The sequence below is a fragment of the Talpa occidentalis genome, unplaced genomic scaffold, assembly GCF_014898055.3.
Source record: "Talpa occidentalis isolate TD23 unplaced genomic scaffold, MPIMG_talOcc4v2.1 talOcc4.7, whole genome shotgun sequence".
NCBI lineage: Eukaryota > Metazoa > Chordata > Mammalia > Eulipotyphla > Talpidae > Talpa > Talpa occidentalis.
The window spans coordinates 55675092-55696593 of record NW_023605083.1 but is presented as its reverse complement, the minus strand read 5'-3'; the positions used below and the strand labels follow the sequence as shown (position 1 = coordinate 55696593).

Here is a 21502-nt window from a genome sequence, read left to right as displayed (position 1 = left end):
GCTGAGTTCTATTTTAGGAAGCAAAACAGCATTTACAGGGCCTCCCCGGTGGCTCAGTGGTTGAGCGCTGGGTTGCGAAGCTGCCCGCAGCCTCTGCAGCACCGGTTTGATCCTGGCCGCCAGGCGAAGGTCCCACATGGCGTGCAGACCTCTCCTGCCGCCCGCTGCTCCCCTCAGCAGTGTATTTCGTCAGTCTGCCTGCTCTGCTCCCCGCTCTGGCTCTGGTGAATTCTCTCACCCTCCGGCGCTTCAGACCATACCCAGTGCTTGTATAAATAAATGAAAAAAACAAAACAAAACAAAACAAAAACAGCATTTACACTTATCAAACAACAGAAATAGTCACCAAATGTTTATTAATCTAAAGAAATTACTTTCCTTTGAAATATGTACAGTATAATCCCACCTTTTAAAATAATAGAGTCTAATATATATAAATGTTAATGGACAAAAAATTGGAGTAAAATACACCAATTGACAATGGTTTTCTGGGAAAGAGGTTGGCAGAAATATGACTGATTTTTACATTCTGCATCACATACTTCATTATATCTGCTTTTTGTGTAACACTGTAGCACATATATAATTGGTTTCATTTTTTGATTGCTTAAAAATTCTAATTGTTCCAAAATAAGACAGCCAGGAATTGTGTCACATGTTACATGTCAGCCCATGCAAAAAACCAAGCCCAAATGCTTTTCTCAAACCTAGAGATATAGCCTTGCTTTTATACTGCAACACACACATGCACGCACGCACACACACACAATTTCATTCCAGGTAATACAAGTGTGAATGAAAAGGTTCTACTTTTTTTTTTTTTTTTTCAGTTCCTCTGACCCCCAGGAGAGAAGCCTGTGGGCTGATTATTAGAGCATTGACTGTGTGGGTTTGCCTGGGAGCGATAGCTAGCAAAGGCTGGAAGATGGAAATAATGATAAAGCATGCCCAGCTTGGAGAGCTCAGAGCTGAACTGCACCACTCTCAACCAGATTTTATTTCTTCTTAATTATATCTGATTCCACTTGATTATGCACTTCATTGAATTTAAAATATTGGGGGGTCACTGTTCCAGTCTACTTATCAGAAATGTCAATAAAAAAGAGCACCCTGGAAACCCTTGACAGTCAGCCATGTAAATATATTACCCCTCATTGTGACAGATTTGCTCCAGTAATTATGATCACCTTTGCCGCAGTCCGTGTCTGAGCATTTCTAGAACACTTGATGGCTAATACCCCAAGAAAAAGCCTGATCTAACATAATGGAGGCAATATAAAATTTGTGCTATTATGTCATGTAAAAGTTTACAACACTGACACAAAGAGAGGTATTTGTTTCCAATGTATGTATCTCTGCTTCCTGTTGTTATTGACTAATGGAGAAGATAAATGTACCATAGAGGGAGCAATAACAACAGGGAGTGAAGCTGCCTGCTGACTTGCCATGCAGCCAACCCAGACAAACTGCTGAAGGCCTGATCCTAAGGCTTTGATGATGGTGAGAAGGGATGGGGTAATCTGTCACCCCAAGTCTCTCAGGAGCAGGAGAATAAAATGGAATGAACACAGGCATTGAACTTAGGCCTGGGTTGGAATCCAGCTCAAGCTTTGTGAGCTTGGATACACTAACTCACCTTTCTTAGACTTGGTTTACTCAGCTGTCTAATGGAGGCATTCATACCAATTCCAGCATGCTGTGTCAATTAATGAAATAGTATCTGTAAAGCCACTTCTGTAGGTGACAGTAGTAACGTGTGGAAATTAGTAGATACCCCCTCAAAGTTACCCCCTTTATCTCTTTTTCCCCTTTCCATTAATTCTTCTTTTCTTTCCTTTTTTTCCCAAAAATGCCCAAGTATTTTTCACTTTCTGGGCTCAAATCCTCAAAATAGGCCAGCAGTGCCATAAGCCAACATCAGCCAAGTTGATGGGTAAAATAATTTTCTCCCTTTTCATCTCGGGTCTTCCAAAAATTCAAAAATATAGAAGTATATAAACAACCATATGCATAAAATTATAAATGAAGAAACTAGTCTAGATGATCTCTCCATTCTCCGTTAGTCCCGCAGCAGACAGATACATAGGGGATACGCAAATAGCTTTTACTTTTTCCTTTTGGTCTTGCTTTTACACCATGAATGTAACATTTCCTAATTAGTATATTACCATGTAATGAGACTTTTATTAATAGCTAGTACATCCATGTTGAATGGTGGATCCTCCAATATTTTCAATGAGGGCTCTTGCCATACTGTGTAATGGCCTCCTTATGCCAGTGTTAGAAGGCTAGAAAGTATCCTCCTTCCTGTTTGTGGAAAAATCAGATCTGGGATTAGGCTGAAGTGCATAAAGCACTTCCATCTCATGAAAAATTTAAATGAGTGCCAAAAAAACTTAATAATCAAGGCGAATGATAGTTTTTAAAATCAATTTGTAAAAAGATCATGATGAATAAGACATCAAAGGTGCAAATAAAGTCAGGGACCTACCCTGCATCTGCACAGCCCTGCCTCCTTTTGCTCACCCTGATCAGGCCCTGGGGAAGTCAGTATTTGAAATCAGAAGCCTGGGGTTGTGGTCCCAGTTCTGACACCGCTTAGCTATATGGCCTCTAGGGAGTCACTCTCTGGTTCTCAGCTTCCTCATCTTGTTTCACTTAGTCTGATTAAAAAACTTCCAGTGAAGCTTTGAACTTGAAAATTCTATGATTTTCTGTAACATGAAGCTGAATAATCAGGGAATCGTGACTGACTAAAAAGGACAAAATTAATTCACTCAGTAATTCAATCCAGAATATTTACTGAGTAATTATTATGTGTCAAATGCTGTGTTGGGGGCTGCAAATAACAAAGTTGGGGGTACAGAAACATGTGGAAAAGGAAGCCAGCCTTAGTGCTAAAAACAGTCAGGACAATCTTGGCTAGGAAGTGACTCTGACCTCAAGGACTAAGGGTGCAGAGAGGGGGCAGCAAGGAGAAAATGCCAGAGAGGACAGAATGTCCAAAGACCTGAAGCTGAAAAAGAAAATTCTCAATTGAGGCACTGTAATAAATTCACTGTGGCTAAAACATAAATAGGATGAATTAAATATTTTCCAAAACCAATCTTTGATTACAAGGCGTTAATGAAAGTCTTTAGCAGAGTGGAATACAAAGGCACTAGGTAATGGTCTGACCTAAGTCCCTGTCACTGCCCTGTTGCCAACTAGCTAGATGGTAGGGCTTCCAAATCCACTAGGATTCTATCTTAAAACACATTACAAACACTTCTATGAAGAGAGGTATTTAATTCCCAAAGAAGGTTGCAAACCTCACATCGGAGATATTTAGAGTGTACATCCCTCAACATCAAAGAGGTGCTATAATTAATGCATGTAGTCACTTTCCTGAAAACAGTTTGCTAAACATCTAAGTAGTTGTTGTTTGAAACCTGTGAGCATGAAGAATGCAAGCACCACCCTAAAGGCAGGCAAACTTTTATCTTCCCCAGATAGGTGAGAAGAACTCAAATTTCATGGGCAAACACACCTTGGGTACTCTACGTAGGCTTATGACTGCAGAACTGATCTGCTCCTACCATATCTGTGTCTGCTGATTTAATTCCTGCACGTAGAAAGATAGGTTTAGAGCCAGCTGTTTATAACCAACCAGAAATAAGTTTAAAGGAACACCAAAATACACAGTCTTTACATTTCTAAGCATAAAGTGAAAGCTTTATGTTTTTAACCTCACTGTTGTCAGACATCATTCCAATCATTTATTGAAGTATTTGTTCTATGTCAAAATTTATAAATATTAACTCACAACCCCAGGTGATGAGTGAAGATGTTTATCTTCATCTTACAAGCGGGAATAATTTGAAGCAAGGAGAGATGAACTGTGTGCCCAAAGTGACACAGATTCTGGGTAGTAGACCCAGAATTCCCATACAGTCTTGTCTACTCCAGAGTCTGTGCTCAGCCACCAGGTTCCAGAATGAGGTCCATCACCCTGCAAGTCCAAGTGAACCCTTAGAGTATGGGGAGCTCAGAGGCTCCTGAAGTTTCCAGGACACTCAAGGATCTGAATTCTCTTGGTTTTGGTAAGCACCCCAGTCATTTAGTTATCGGGGACAAACACACACCCCACATCTGTCCTCACATCCACTTCTCCATGTTCCTGGAAAGAGTTCTCTTCCCTCCTCCCTCTCCTCTCCTGCTATCATTCTCCACAGACTCAAACTCCTTAGACTCAAACTCTTCACATCTGCTCCCCCTTGTATTCGAGGTTCACTTTTCCCTATAGCCCAATAACTCCTTCCTCGCCAGACTTCATAAATGACTGATAGGTGTGCATTTCTCTGCTTTTCTTACCTCCTGTTCCCCACTGACCTCCCTGAAATCTGGCGTCCAGGCACACCACTGCACTAAAATTGCTTTCTTAATGGTCACCAGTGAATTCCTTTCATTGTCATTTTTCAGCTTCCTACTTTTAATCTTTTCAATCTCTCCACACTTAAAATCATCCTGGTTAATTTACACCTTTGATAAAGGGAGTCAGTGAGTATGGTTTCTAATAGGGACTTTGAGACCCAATTCGGCCACTTCTGAGCATGAGAACTGTGGTGTCTCGGCCGCCTCAGTGATCAAATAGAGAGAGGAATCGCAGGTGGCATGGGGATTAAGGAGATCCCACACGCAGGCACTTGTACAAGGCCTGCCACACAGATAGGACTGCTCCTGTAAAGTCAGACCATCCTTCTCTTCATTCCCTCAGGCTTCTGTTTTCATCCCTGTTCTTCCCCATCTGGTATGAGTTTTCTATGGTGCTTCATCTTTCCTCAATCCCTACATTTTGCTGAATTTTAAGATTTAGCTTTTGGCTTTATGGCCTCCTGTCTCTCCATCTTCTCCTTTAACAAAAACAATAGATGGCTTTCCTATAAAATCACTACATGTTGAAATATGTACTGTGTGCTTTCCAGGATGTGCCAGCATCACCCCAAAATCAATTTCCACAAGATAGTATTGAGTTTTTCACTTTTCTGGGCTCCCCATTCTTTGGCCACTGTCACCCAACTACCAAAGGTCAAATCTAAAGCACTATCTTTGATACCTCTTTTTTGTCCCCTGCAACAAATTCTTATGTGCTTATCTATTCTGATACTTCTTTTTTTGCCCCCCCATTCTGACACTTCTTATTAGGATCTTTAAGATTAAAACTCAGTACACTTGGGTTTGGTTCAGTAAGGGACCTAACCCTAGGGCTGCACCATTGATGACTGGCACATATGATGCCTAGCCCTCACCCAAGATGCCAAAATGCTACAAAATCTTTACGTGAAAAAAATGTGGTCTACAAACTCTATGGCCTCAGACTATCTGAGAAGTTTGATCAAAGTGCCTGAAATCAGGAAATTCTGAAAAGTAAGAAGGAAGGAAAAGGAGATTCAGATTTACTGCCAGTCTATTATGAATCAGGAACTGTGCTAAGTGTTGTTTCTCCCAAGATAGGCCAGTAATATAATTTTTTTTAATGTAAGAAATGGGATGTCACAAAGCTTCCTTCTCATTGGTGCTTCGTGGACAGTTCATCACAGAGGTAATCTCCTTTATCATGCACCCATGACCTCCCAAAGGTTGATCACTTTGGAGAAATAGAAGTCATGATTGAACATCTACAGTTCTAATATAGAGAGCATTACTTCGTGAATGGCATATATTCATTGATTTAATCATTCATTCAAATATTTTATTAAGTTCCTATTCTGTACTAGGGTCATGATGATTGCTGGAAATGCAACTATGAATGCCTTTCCCTCAAAGCCCAGGAAAGAGAGCTAGGTAAGAGAATGCTGAGGGAGCCAGGCTACTGTAGCAGCACTCAGAAGGCCCTTCTTAGATTAGTAAATTTAGATTAGTTTACTTTTTTCACTTGTCTCCCAGCTAGATGCCTTATCTTCATTCTTACTGCAGCTGTCCTCATCACTTCACACCTACATTTCCACGGTGAACTGCCTCCAGTCTCACCACCTTCAAACCATCCTCCGCACTGTGGTCACAGCCTTCTTTTTCTAAAGCAAATCTAATCATACCTCAAACTTTCCCAATCTCCAAACTCTCTCCTAGCCTTTCAGATAGAACTGAAGCAATATGGGAGGAGAGGAGAGCATATTTCTATCACACCAGATCTCTACTTATCTCTCTGGCCTAATGGTTTGTTTCTCCTTGGATCTAAAACCCATGTCTCAAACTGCAGCCACAGAGAACTACTTCCAGTTCACATAGAGTTTTTTTTTTTTTTTTTTTTTTTTTTGCCTGGAAAGCCTAATTCTTGTCCCTCACGACTCAGCTCAATGCCAACTCCCTAAGAAGCCTTCTCAATCTTCTTTAGTGGGATGCCCTCCCTTTGTGCTTCTAAGCCCCCAGATCTTATCTTTGCCCAAACACTTCCTCTATGGCATTAGTTGTTAGTGTCACCCATTCCCCGCCCCTTCATGCCCTGTCCACACTCCAGCACCCTGTGCTCTACCCTCATGGGTTGGCTTACAGCTACCCTAAATTACTGGGCACTCTCATACTTTCCTCTGACTGAAATGTCCTTTCTATTCTTTTCTATTTGGAAAAGGACTATTTATTTTTCAAAAATATCTCAAAAACTACCTGCTCAGATTCTCCAGAAGAAAAAAAAAATTTATATGCCTGAACTGTTGATTCTTAATTTATTCTACAATTGTATCATTTAATCAGACTGTATCACAGTTAGCTAAAAATCTGCTTCTCCCTCCTTGAAAGCTGGCATTATTTTTTACTTTCTTGTTTTTCTCCTTCAGCCTCCAGCATAGAAGTGCTGATGTGTATCTTCTGAATGTTGAGAAAATTCAGGAGGGAGGAGGGAGTGTACAGCAGACATGTTAAGAGCTCACAGTGCAATGCAGAGCAATATTACTCTATGTCATGCACGTGAATCTTGCATTTACAACTAAATCATAAACCCTTTGGGGGCAGAACTATACTACATATTTTTACAGGGCCCACATTGTTAAATATGGGAAGGGGGATCAACAAACAACTTGTAAATAGGATCTGAATATAACCCAAATGAATTGAACTTGCAGATGTAGGAAAAGGAAATATAAAGAGAAAAATAAAATTCTAATATAAAGCAAAAAATAATCTAAATCTTTTCTTGCCAAGTTTTGCAGAGAAAATGATGAGAATATTCATCATGAAATAAAAATGACATGCTGACAATTATATTTAAACCCCTTCAATGACAATTTCTCACCTTGCAAATATTTCTAAAAAGGTTTTTTATTGACTAGTTGTTTGAAAAAAAGAGAGAAAAAACTTTTGGATTTCCATATTACTGAATTTTTTTTAATCAGAAGAGCAAAGTTGTTTTAATGATATGCAACCCTTTCTTAATTCCCTTCTTTTTCTCTTTCCTTTATTCCCCTTCCTTTTCTTTCTCAAAAACTTCACCTTTGGCTATGGTGACTTACTTTCTCAATTAGCTTCATTAATATCACACTCTTTTCCACTTCAGCAAAGCTTTTAAAAAATGTCAAAAATAAAAATAAAAAGGTTCCCCAAGGCAGTAGAGAGATGGCCTCCACCTGCCATCTTAAAGTGAAGAGAATCCCCTCTGCCAACCCATAGTCACAAGTACTAGATTCACGCTTCCAATATTCTGTCATATCAGCTTGACTTTCAGATATCCCACACACTTCTCTTACAAATTCAAGGCTCCTGAGATATAAAGACCCAAGAATGTACCTGTCTGTCCATCCAGTCTTCCAGGCATATACAAAATGACAAGATAGAGAAACTTTCACACATGGCACTTTCTAGAATTAAAGATCTCATTTAGATTGCTCTATAGGTTAGCCCAGGAATAATCAAGTCTTATGCTCCAGATGTGACATTCCAGAGAAAAATTAGAGTCCCACCAACCATAGGAGAAGTAGAAGGGCATGTGAATTCAATAAAGGCTGCAGGGTTCTTTGCCTCACACTTGCCTTATTCCTGCCTTAATCTGCCTCTAGTCTCTCCTCTCCTACATGACCATCATCTCTCCCTCTTCTATTCCCCTTTGTCCCGGTTCTGGACTACTCATGTGTGGATTCTGACTTTGCCGTTTCAAACGACCATTAGATTTGTGGCTATTCCCAGGTGCTAACAACAGCTCTGCACTCTGACCCTGCCCCACTGGGGCTGGCATTTCAGGGAATTCCTTTCTCCGGACCTTTTCGACCGGACAGAAAAGATCAGAAAGGTGCATGTCCACAAGCTAGATATCAGGCTGCAGATAATCTCTCACACCAAAGAGGCTGAAATGGAAAAAGACATCCCCACAAAGAAAAAAAAAAAAAAAAAACAGCTCAGAATCCTGCACTTATTCCACGTGTGTGTCATAAAACCCCAGGGCAAAAATGAAGCCCCAGCTTCCCTGGGCTGCTGTCGCGGCGACGGCAGCCCCAGCTCATCTCCCAGGGCTGCCGCCTTGGTGCCTGCGAAGACAGCACCTTCCCCAGGGGAGGACAGATCCCTGCTGGCTCCAAGCATTTCTAGGAGGTGATTATGGCAAGCCTTTCAGTAACTCATCATTCATGCCCGCACTGACCCCAGCCTCACCCCGGCGCCTCTGGCACCCAAGCGGAATGAGAAAGCCGAAGGCTACCCCTCCAATTCCCCAGGTGACACCGCGCACACACGACGATGCGCCCAGGGCGCGGGCGGAGGTTGGGGTGGAGGAAAGATGACAGGTGCCCACGCCTGAAGGGAAATCAAAGACACCCCTTTCATCTAGGGGTGAGAAATCCCAACCCCGCTGGGGCCGGAGGACTTGGCACCAGCCACCCACAGGCGCCCCCGCCTGCAAGCCGGCTCTGGTGCAGCCCGGAATGCAGCCAGGAGCGTGGCACGCGACCGGACGAAGGAAACCTCCACGCCCCCTTTGTCTGCACGTTCCCCAAATGACAAGGGAGGAAACTTTACGATCAGGGAGGGTGCAGCTTTCTGCTGACACCTCGCAGATAGCGACCCTTCCTGAGATCCCCCTCTCGCCCGGCACAGCCCGGGCGCCGCCTTCCTATGCACCTTCAAACCCGCAAGCCGGGTTTGGGCCACCTGTGCTGCCGCGTGGGGCCGGGCACCTGCTCCTGCCACCCCGGCGTCCCGGAGCGGCCCGCGGGGCAGGCACCCCACTCACCTCTCGTGGTGGAGCGTCCTCCCTGGCGCCCTGCGGGGTCGACCGGCTCTCGGGAGCGCGGCGCATTCAGGCAGCGGCGGGAGACGCGCTCCCCGGGCTCTGCTGCATTCTGCCTGCGTGGGAGAGCGAGCCGGCGAGCGCGCGGCGCGGGCGTGTACGAGTGTGTGTTTGTGAGAGTATGTGTAGCTGTGCCCGAGTACGAGTATGCGAGTGTGTGTGTGTTTGTGCGCGCGCGCGCGTGGAGCGGGGTGCGCGGGATCACAGCAACCCCTCGGCACCCATCGTGGGCTCTGCCTCTCCTCCGCCTCCTTCTCGCTGTACCGCTTTTACAGGGTCCAGGTTTCAGGATCTCCTGTTTGTTTAATGAAAGGAAGAAGCAAAAGGCAGCGCGGAGGAGGGGCTGGGGTGGCGGGGAGGCGGGGAGGGCCCGCGCCGCGCATGCTCAGGGAGGCGCACTGAGCGCTCTCCGGCGCTCAGGCACCGGGCGGAGAGAGAGCTGGGGGCTGAGAGCAGCGAGGCTGTGCCCACCAGGGTGCTGGAGGCTCCGTGGGGATCCCGGAAGGCAGCGGGGAAACCTGACAGCAGAGGTGCGCCCTGCGTCGGGTCGCCCTGGCGCCCGCGGTGGGGGAAGCCGGTGGCGGGATCCCCACCCCACCGAGGAGACCAATTCGGCTGCAAGTCCTCTAAGGAGGACTCTCCTTGCTGCAAGAAAATGCTTGTTCCAGGGAGGCTGCGGACTGCTCCTACCTCTGTGCGGCGGGGCACCGTGGTGCAGTTCCCCAGAGGTCAAGAGGAACCACAGACAGCACCTGAACTAAAATGAGTTTCCTCATTTGTGTAGCATTCTTTAAAAAAAAAAAAAAAATTTAATTTATGCATCAAGAGCTGGGGTACAGGCCAGAGATGTGGGGTGGGGGGTGAGAGGACTCACCAGAGACAGAGCGGGGAACGGAACAGGCAGACTGACTGAAAACAGTCAGTCTGAAGGAGAGTTCAGTTCGCTGAAGGGAGAAGCAGTGAACAAGACAGGAGAGGTCTGCTGCACCATGTGGGTTGCTTCCTGGCCAGCCAGGATTGAACTTGTGCTGCAGAGGCCAGAATTGAACTTGTGCTGCAGAGGCTGTGGCTAGCTTCACAGTGCTGTGCTCAACCCCTTGTGCCCCCAGGGAGGCTCGAAGTACTTCTGTTTTATTTTTTTTAATTTTTTAAAGATTTATCCATTTATGCATACAAGAGCTGGGGTACAGGCCAGAGGGGTGGGGGTCTGTGTGTGTGAGAGGATTCACCAGAGACAGAGTGGAGAACAGAACAGGCAGACTGACTGAAATACACTGCTGAGGGGAGCAGCAGGCGTGACAGGAGAGGTCTGCTATACCATGTGGTTTGCTCTCTGGCCGGCCGGGAATCGAACTCATGCTGCAGAGGCTGCAGAATGCTTCGTACTGCGGTGCTTAAACCCTTGCGCTACCAGAGAGGCCCCTCATTTGTGTAGCTTTCTTCCTCTCCCACTTCCACTCTGTGGGGGGCAGAAAGAGGTAACTGCCCCCTGGGGTCCCAAAACAGGTCTGGTGGGAAGAAAGCGTTGAGGGGCACATCACAACCCTCTTCCAAAGGCCAAAGCAGGAGTGGAAGGAAGGTGAGTCTCAAGCAACTCCATTGTCAGCCTCCGTTAGTGAGAGGGCAAAGTGGAGGAGGCATTTACCCAGTTCAAGAAGGCAAAAAGAACAATAGATCCATTGTCAGACTTTCCTCGAATATTGAAGCAGTTCGATGTCTTCCTAGGTAAGGATTCTGACTACTTGGTAAAGCAGAACTGTCTACATGCAAAGTCCAGAGAACCTGAGCCCCCAAGAGTGATGGCGCAGTAACCTGAGGACCTGGGGGGTGCTGGGTTAGAGTCTGCCAGTGAGTGGAAACTCTTCTTCAGTGAGACTATTCTATGAGCAAAACAGGCCAGTGGTTAGGACTCATTCAAGAACTTCCATTTTCAACCTCTTCTTGCTTGATCACCCTGTGTGTCCCTCCTGTTTTTCTCTCCTTCAGATGAAAAGATATCCCAAGCAGGAAACTCCCTGTAAAGATACTCCTTCCTCTTGTTATTCATTTATGGTTCCTCCAAAAAAGGACTACCTTTAGATCACCCCAACTTTAGAGGAAAAGAAGACGGTGTATTAGGCAAATCTTTTCAAGCTTTCATTAAAGATCACCTCTGACCATTTCCACTCTGGAGTGCAAGTGAGCAGATGCCTTTGTTCTGAACTCTGACCTGGTCGCATTCCTCTTCCCAATCATAATGCCCAGTGACACCAGAACAGCAGGACAATTAGATCAAGCCCTAGAGCACACCCGGAGGAGAGAAAAAAGCTTGTCTAAATACCACCAACAAAAGCAAAGTTTAGGAGGAAAAAAAAGAAAGAAAGAAAGAAAGGAATTTTTAAAAAAATAGAAAGGGAAAGTTCTTAAGAAATGGAACTGCTCCCCCACACACACCTTGTAGTGGCTGGTTCCTTCTCTCAGTAGCTCTCTGAAAGAGTAGCACTGCAGCAGCATCTCTTTGCTTAAAAAGGACAGTGAGTCTGAATCTTTATCCACCAGGTAAGAGAGAACAGCTTCTCCTGAAAAACAGCAAAACCTCCTTCGTGAACCATCCACAATATCTGCACCTCCTTCTTCCATGCCTGTTTATTCATTCCTTCCTCTTGGCACCGCGATCTTTGGAAGGCATCTGAGATAGCTCTTCCTTGTTACCACATTGCCCTCAGAGCAGTGTGAATAATGTTGGCTGGAGTTATAGGTTGCTGGCACTGGCAGAACCTTGAGGTAGAAAAGCCCTTCCCCCTGCCCTAAGCATGAGTAAGCGAAGGCTCTGAATCCCAGAAGTGAGCGAGCCAAGGAGCAAAGTGGGGTTGGGGTGCAGCAGGTCTGGACTTGGTAGTTCTAGCAGTAAAGGCATTTCCCCAACAATAAGTGTCCGGGAAGCTCTTCTCTTTGTCTGGGGTCACCTTGGGTACAGGATATCATTCCCTGATGCTCACGGACACATGTTCGCCATCTCATAGCTCCAATAAGGTCAAGAATGAAAGAGACTATAAATTCAGAATTTCTAATAAAGTAGAATCCTTTGTGGTACTGTTATGAGAGGTTGAGAAGCAGCTCACTTTTTAAAATTGGGGGGAAACATGAAATGGAGACATTAAATGAGATGATGTACATAAAACACTTAACACTGTCATGCACAGCAAGCTCCCCATAATTTGTATGTATGTTATGTTAACATTTTCATTATATGGTGTTTTTAAGGACTGGAGGCTTTGTCCCCCTATGCTTAAATAAATGAAATAGATGAAAGCCAAATGCCTTCCAATTTTCCTTCTGACTTCCTACATTGCACCCTCAAACACATCACCAGGCAACTAATATATTCAAATGCACAAGATGAAAAGCATGCTATAAAAATGTGTAAATGGTGCCTAACCCCTTCCACATTCGGATCTGGAGACAAGTGTGAGACAGCAAGGTCTGTCATTAACAGGCCTCAAGCACTTTTCACCTCTCACATCTCACAGAGGTTCAGGACCCTGGCAGAGTCTGTTGTCAGGCCCCAGCTACACGGATTCATCAAGCTTTGTATTTCCACCCTTTTTGCCATCCTAATTTTAGCTCCCTAATGTGTTACTCCTTCTAGGTAACAGAATGCCCAAAGCCAATTAATATGCACACATCTGCAGATGGTTTTGAGATGAATTAATAGTCAAAATTTCAGTGACTGCAAGGAACTTCAATGCTCCTTTAATTCAGATTGCAGACCTAACATTCATCCCCATATCTAACAGACAGCCCCTCTCTTTACCAGAAAGCATGTCTAATTGCCGCACGTCCTATGTTAAAAATAAGCAAGTATTGCCACTGTTCAAAGCAAAATGTCAATACCAAAAGCAATTTCAGAATTATTAAAAACCAATAATAGACACAATGCTTAAACATAATAACGCTTCATAAGTTATGGATACTATACAGATGTCTCAGTTCTTTGAAAATAATTTCATTAGGTTATACAGTTCTGAAATAATGCAATTCTAAGGAGACATAGCATGTACTTAGGTTCTGCTCTGAATACTGTCTAATACTTGTGAGACACACTCACCATTTGCACCTAAATTGTGTTCTGCCTAGTTTTGGTTATTTTCAAATGCTAGTATTTTCAAGTGCTAGTATTTTCAAATACTAGTAAGACTAGTAAATTTATCACTTTCTCCTTGTAGAAATTTCATAAGTATCTATTAATCTTATCTGATTTAGTAAAAATATCGTCATGACTTTAAAGTCTAAACTGTTATTTTAAAAAAGTCAATGTTTCATGACTGTCACCCTTAACAAGTCCTTTTTTTATGTTTGACTTGCCACCACCTACGTTGGTTGTAAGTCATTCAAGGGCAGAGGTTTATTTCTTTTTTATGCTCCTGATGCCTCATGAAACTGAGCAAATGGAATATGTTCAGTAAATATATATATAAATGTATGAGTACAGAGCCAAAAATAAATTTTTGCTGGTAAAATGTTGACTTTGGAAAAGACTCCCAAACACGATGACTTTTGGTATTCCTCAAAGACCATAAACTCATAGACACTATTATGGTTTGATGTGTGTGATTATTTAAAAATGGAAGTTGGATGAGAAAGGCAAAGCAGGCTTCTGTAGATTGTGTTTATCCTGGGAAACATATAAATCAAGCCCACTCTAATTTTTCTGGTTCAGAAAGGAAATGTGTTTTGGCTCAAAATGAGATACAATTCAAAAGATACCTTTGTGCTGGCCAACTTAATCTAGCCAGAATTATGTTCTAACTTATTTAGTTTTCCCCCTAAGTAGGAAGAAATAATTGAGTCTCTGCTGAGGTTAGAACTCATTTTCTCTTCAAAAGAGATCATCTAAAAAGTGAAAATGACCACCCAAGGCTTTCTATTATTATTGACTTGAGTGAAACAAACCAGTAAAAAGTTGGTTCTGTTTTCATGGATAGGAATTTGGGGGTGAGGACTGGGTGGGGCAGAGGGAGGCTAAACTTGAAAACTACCCATGACCAAGGATAGGAGAATGGGAAGACCAGGTGATTGGTGTGATGTTTATCTTTTTCTTTCACTCAATACCCCCAGTTTAAGTTTCTTGAGGATGATCTGAAAAAGGGAGACAGAGCAGTCCCCAAAAAGAAGCTGCAGCCTTTCACAATCTAGTCTCAGAAGTGACGTACCATCACTTCTGCCATTTTCTATCAATAGGTGCCATCACATTCTATCAGTCACAGACCAACCCTACTACTCTTCTCAGATTATATTTATTTGAGAATGCCCTCTTTTTCTTGTAGAAATCCTAACTGATACAGATTTCAAGGATCTCCTTCTTCTTTCTGGATTCCTTACCCACGTTGGACCAAATGTTCATAGCTACTTCATCTGCTCTGATCTCTGGCTTCCCCATATACCATGATTTGTATTCTGGGTTGCTCCCAGGATCCATGCACATTTGTTGCTAGAAATCCTACCTTGTCCCCCATGTTCCAACAAGTGGGATCCAGACAACTATCTTTGATTTCCCTACTGTTTATTTCCACCCTGGTGCCATCCTTATTATTTGCTCTTAGAAACCTAACTAGGAATTACTAGAATCATGATTCAATCTCCTTGGACTTTGCATGATGTGGACAATCTACTACTAACAATTCCTGCCTCCTGACCCTATATCAGTCCTGGAAAAGGCAGGTCTGCTGGAACCCATCTTTCTTTCTCCTTGAGTCTGTCACATGCTGCCAATGGAGCTCTTCACTCCATAAGATATTAGTCTTCATTTTTCTATCTTTAAAATGAGAAGTGTGAATTAATTACATGATCATCACATTATTAATAGTCTAGCCCAGAAGTCAACAAACAGTCTGTAAAGAAGCAGATAATCTATATTTCAAGTTTTGCAGGTCAATTCCTCAATTTTGCAGCCACAGACAATGCATAAAACTATGAGAATGACTGTGTTTCATTATTCTTTTATTTTCTATTTTTACAAAAATGGGTGGTGTGCTGGATTTGCTGCTTTGGCCCACAAGCTATAGTTTGTCAATCCCATGTCTAATCCTCTCATTTTCTTTCTTTCACCTCTGTCACCAGCAATGTGTTGGGTAGAAGAAAGGAAAAGAATCCTACTTTCTGTCCTGCCTGTAAGAAATAAAAACCATGAAATTGGTACAGGAAATCTTAGTCCATTGTCATTTTAGGGGAGCCTTGTCAATGTGACCTTCACACTATTTTAAGAATACACTCAGAAAATTAGGATTTTTCCTTTTTTGAAAAAACAGTTGGCTATGTTTTCCACATGAAAGAGTGGCAGCAACAGCCACTATACTATTTTTAACCCTAAACTGAGTTGTGCAGCCTTAGAAGTTAAATGTGTGGAGTGTTTTACAGTAAAATGGAGGGAAAATGATTGTGTAAACATAGTATACTAGGTAAATATATTCTAATTATGAACTAGCACCTTGAAAAAACTGTCTCCCTAAAGATAAATAAATTCAACCCCAATAAGAAAGACTACATTCATGTGTATGTCCCAGTATAGAAACAACCTCTACTGAGTTGAACGCATATAAATTTAGCTGCTGGCTGAGCATTTTTTACATATGCAGTGCAAAGTTATAAATTCAGCCTATATAAAAATTTCACTCCCCCAAAGCAAGCTACAGATTCTGTGCAATCCCTATTTGTATTAGTTTCCTGGGTCACAGACTAGATGGTTTAAATAACAGAAATTTATTTTCTCACAATTCTAGAAATCAAGGTGATAGCAGGGTTGCTTTCCTCTAGGGTCTTTCTCTTTGGCTCGTAGATGGCCATCTTCTCATTGTGTCTTTATATTATTTCCCTCTGGATACGTTTATGTCCAAATTTCTTCTCATTATAAGGACAACAGTCATACTGGTGACTTAGTGATTTTATTTTAACTTAACTACCCCTTGAAGATCTTATCTCCAAATACAGTCACTTTCTGAACCACTAGGGGTTAGGATTACAGCATGTGAGTTTTCAAGCAACACAATATAGTCCATAACATTATCAAAATCCCAATGGTATTTTTTTTTTTCAGAAATAGAAAAGATATTCTAAAATTCATAGGAATCTCAAAAGACACCAAGTAGCCAAACAATCTTGTAGGGGGGAAAAGTGAAGGTCTCATACTTCCTGATTTCAAAGCTTACAAAGCCATAGTAATCTTTTATAAAGAACAGACACATAGGCCAATGGGATAGAACAAAGAATCCAGAACTCAGAAATAAATACTCACATATATGGTAAAATGAATTTTGGCAAGAATGCCCAGAATACTCAGTAGGGAAAGGCAGTCTTTTCCACAAATATGACCCAGGTTCTGGGAAAACTAGATACCCATATGCAAAAGAATAAAGTTGGAGCCTTAGCTTACACCATATGCAAAATATAGAAGAGAATATAGAAGAAAAGTTTCATCTATTTGTTGATTAGTTCTTGGATATGATCCAAGAAGCACAAGTACAAAACAAAGAATAAATTGTGCTAATGCAAAATGAAAATCTTCTGTCCATCAAAGGAGACTGCCAGTAGAATAAAAAGGCAACCCACGGAATGAGAGAGACTATTTATAAATCATATATCTGAAAAGAGGTTAATAATATTCTTGTCATATAAAAAATGACTACAGTTCAACAACAACAACAGAATTAAAAAATGAGCAAAGGACCCAGCATGTGTTGGGTAGAAGGAAGAATCCTGCTTTCTGTCCTATCTATAGAAAGAAATAAAGACTATGAAGTTGGTATAGTAACGTACCAAAATGTCCACCTAATGGACATTTCTTCCAAAAAAAAATATATATAATATCCAATATGCCAATATTTCATATATTAACATGCATATATAAAATGCTCAACATTGCTATTAGGGCAATGGAAATCAAAACCACAATGATAAAGATAATGCTTATAAGAAGTAATAAAAAATAAGTGTAATTTTTCATGGGAAAGGAAAAAATACAATGAGAGGCCACTTCACACCCATGAGCCTCCCTGGTGGTGCAAGGGGTTAGGACTCAACCTATGAGGCTAGCCGCAGCCACTGTAGCACAAGTTCGGTCCCCAGCCAGGGAGCTACCCACATGGTGCAGCAGACTTCTCCTGACTTGCCTGCTGCTCCCCTCAGCAGTGTATTTCAGTCAAACTGCCTGTTCTGTTTTCCACTCTGTCTCTGGTGAGTCCTCTCACACCCCACACCTCTGGCCTATACCCCAGTTCTTGTATGCATAAATAAATAAATCTTTTTTTAAAGTTTTTTTTTTTAAAAGGAGAAGAAAACAGAAAATAACAATTGTTGACAAAGATGTGGAGAAATTGGAACCCATGTGTCCTACTGGTAGGAATTATCATGTGATACAGAAGTTCCCCTCTGGAATTTACACAGATATATCATCCTGGGTAGCTTACCAAGTAAAATAATAATCAATTCTTTTGTTTAACCATTATGTGTTTAATGTTCAGTGCCACTGTAATCACAGAAGTTGAGGTCAAGAACCCCATAGAGTATACTGAGGAAATGAGTCCTAATATTTTATACATTTATAGATATTTTTTAAAGATTTATTTATTTATTTATACAAGCACTGGGTATAGTCAGAAGCGTGGGAGGGTGAGAGAATTCACCAGAGCCAGAGGTAGACTGATGAAGTACACTGCTGAGAGGAGCAGCGGGCGGCAGGAGAGGTCTGCGCACCATGTGGGACCCTCGCCAGTGGCCAGGGATCGAACCGGCGTTGCAGAGGCTGTGGGCAGCTTCACAACCCAGCGCTCAACCCCTGCGCCACCAGGGAGGCCCCAACATTTATATTGTTTTTAATTTACAAATATATTTGCTAAAATGACTATTTCATCAAAGATATATGAGAATTTAACTGAAAACAATCTTAAGGTCTTACTGAAATAATATAGTACAATCAAGAAAGTTTCATTTTAACCATATAACTTTGATGTAGAAATGAGTTGTAACATAAAGTTAGTTGATTAAACTTTTTAAGAGTGTGGGGCCTCCCTGGTGGCGCTAGGGGTTAAGCACAGCTCTATGAAGCTATCAGCAGCCTCTGCAGCATGAGTTCAATCACCAGCCAGACAGGGAGCTACCCACATGGTGCAGCAGATCTCCTGAATCACCCACTGCTCCCCTCAGCAGTGTATTTCAGTCAGTCTGCATGTTCTGTTCCCCACTCTGTCTCTGGTGAATCCTCTCATCCCCCATACCTCTGGCCTGTACCCCAGTTCTCATATGCATAAATAAATAAATCTTTTTTTTAAAAAAAAGTGTGTCTCCTAGTACTAGAATCATCCCAAAGCCCTCAGAAGTGGTGATACATATTAACCCAGCAAAGTGCCTCAACCATACTCTGACAGGGAAAACTCTCAGAAAAATTACTGAACTATATGTCAGACTACACAAATCACTTCATAAAATACCGATGATAATTAATATCACCATCATTATCATCAGCAGATGATCTTCATGAGGATTAGTCACCCCTTCGAGCACTAATGGTATCCATATTTCCTCCAAGAAACCACTGCTCTCCAACTGCTAATCCATGTGGTTTGGGCTGAGCTGAAGAACCTCTCCCACCTCCATGCATGGGCATAAAACCCTGATCTAGTCAGAGTTTCCCATTGCTCTAGCTATTGTGGCCTCTCAGAGATGACGAATGATCCAAAGTAGGAAAATTAGCTAAAAATCCAGAACTTTTGCTCACAGGGAAAAAACTGACTCCTCTTTCTGGTATTCTAATCATTTATGATGCTCTATACCTAGGAACATCTAGAGAGGAGCCTTTACACAATTTTCAACCTGTGAACTTAGCCATGCTATAAAGATTTTTCAGTTACTCAAGCAAATAATTCATTTTGTTAAAGGCATTTTGAATTAGGTTTTCATTTCCTGGTCCCATTGAACATTTCTTTATGGATACATTAATTCTGACACCTTTTAAAGAACAATCATGGCAAACAAAAGGGAAACCAAATGATGGGAGTAGTACTTAAAGGATATTTCTGGTCCCACTGTGACTGATTTCTAGCGCTGAGCATTTTAGGCAGTCTTCCACCCATGAGCATATATCTTCTATGTCCTCTTCCCCTTTGCTGAATTGCCAGATTCAAAGGCTGGCACTCTTCAAGGCTAACACCCACCGTTAGACAGATGGAGCTGAAGGGGGCAAGACAGAGGCCAGGCAGACCCTGCCAACTCATTTGGCCTCAGGCCCAGCCCTAGTATATTACCAGCACTGCTGTCAATATCCAGCTAAGTCTGGTCAAGTTCCCCTTAATGCCAGCTTCTCTGGGCTCCTGAAGATGACAGTGGTGTTGGAAGGTTGCTCTCCTAGGCCTGGATGGAACATGTGCCAATCACAGCTTTGTGTGATCAGACAGGTGTCCCTTGGCACTACAGCAGGCTGAAGCTGCCTCCCATCCCAGAGGCCCCTGTCCCATGGGGTAGTCAGGGAAAGTGCCTGGAACAGCTGTCACCCCTCTGACTGCCAGGCTGATCTGACTGGCTTGGTGAGTGTTCCTTCCCCACAGCTCCCAGTTAGTCAGTTCACAAGCATCAACCTCCCAGAGAAAGAGGAGCCATTCTTTTGTGTTTCCCTCCCTAAATAAATCTTTCATTCTGTAAATAAAAGCAACTGAAAATGTAATCTGACCATGTCACTCACTTCAATGACTCAAGATCCTTCATGATCTTTATCAAGGCTACATATCAGCCCCAAATCCCAAAGCTCACCATCCACAACCTACCCAACTATCCTAATGTAACACCTTTTCTCCCCACGTTGCCTCTTCTATGCTGTTCTGACTTCCCCATCATGTCTGCCTAACTCTTCCTTGCCCTCCAGTGACAGCTCACAAATGACCTCATCCAGAAAGCACTTTTCTGAATCCCCCAAGGTAGGAGTGAAGAAGTAAAGGACCCTCTCCTCTATGCTCTTATAGTACCCCTCATTTACCTGTAGCCTAGCACTTTTTCAACTATATTGCAATTATCTATATTAGTGATTCCCTTTATAACCTTTGAGCAAACTGAAGATAGGAGTTGTGTCTTATACCTTGTATCTAACAGGTGGATTGAATAAATGACATATGAATAGCTGTGCTTCCCTACCAGTATCAGGGCATAAGTGTGGTGGTAAATGGCTGATTCTTAGGGAATGTCTCATCTAAAGATAAATGTTAGTGCTTTCTTCTGCTTATCCATAGGATATCCCAAGTCAAAATGGATTGTGCTCACAAGGACACAGAAGACCCGTGCCACTGCTTTTTTCCATTTGTTACTCGGTCTAATAGAGGGAACACTTGGCTTTGGAAATCTCATGGCCACTTCAACTGAACTAAGTCACTTTAGCTCTGCACCCACCCCTAACAGCAGCAAACCTGGGTGGCACAGAGCACCAGGGAACATAGCCGCTGCTTCGGCACATCAGGAATGCCAGGACCCCCACATGCCCAGTGATTGCTGTGCCACCTCATGCCTACATTAATGAGTGAGAGCAGTATTGAGGGACTGGGACTCCTGTGGCACCTGCAATGTTGGCTCAGTCCACTGGTTTTGTCACAAAGATCAGCATCAGTGCCAGTGATGGTGGACAGGAGTTGGAAGTAGAGGCACCCTCTCCCAGGATGACGGTTTCCCTTGCCAGCAACCAGAAATGAATAAGAAAGTAGCTGTTTCCTTTTTTTTTTAAGATTGTTTTATTTATTCATGTATCCAAGAACTGGGGTACAGGCAGATGTGTGGGAGGGCGAGAGGATTCACCAGAGACAAAGTGGGGAGCAGAACAGGCAGACTGACGAAATACACTGTTAAGGAGAGGAGCAGGCAAGACAGGAGAGGTTTGCCGTGCAATGTGGGTATCTCCTGGGCCAGCGAGGATTGCAGAGGCTGTAGACAGCTTCACAGAGCTGCACTCAACTACCTGTGCCACTAGGGAGGCCCAAGAAAGTAGCTATTTCTATGTGGTAAAGGAAATGATCTTTTCATCTATACTGCCCCCATTTGAAACACCATAACATACTAGAAGTCAGAGGAACACTGTCTTTCTTCCTCTAAGTTGGTATGATCTAAATTGGCATTACAAACTCAAGGCATTGCATTGAAATAAAGCCGAAACCCTGAATCCAAATCTTAGTTGTGCTCGTCATTTCTTACACTGATAGTGCGTGAGGTCCTTCTCGACCTCAGTCATCAGCTATAAAGCAGGCA

At 42.8% G+C, this 21502-nt stretch overlaps 1 protein-coding gene across 1 annotated transcript in view; it reads right to left on the bottom strand.

Moving 5' to 3' along the window:
* The window catches only part of PLPPR1 (phospholipid phosphatase related 1), a 209192-nt gene extending 199964 nt beyond the window's left edge, over positions 1–9228 (bottom strand). Inside the window, exon 1 of the mRNA XM_037494446.2 lies at positions 9194–9228. The gene's annotated coding sequence lies outside the window, so the exon portion shown is untranslated. The remainder of the gene's footprint in view (positions 1–9193) is intronic.
* Between the last annotated feature and the right edge of the window lie 12274 nt (positions 9229–21502).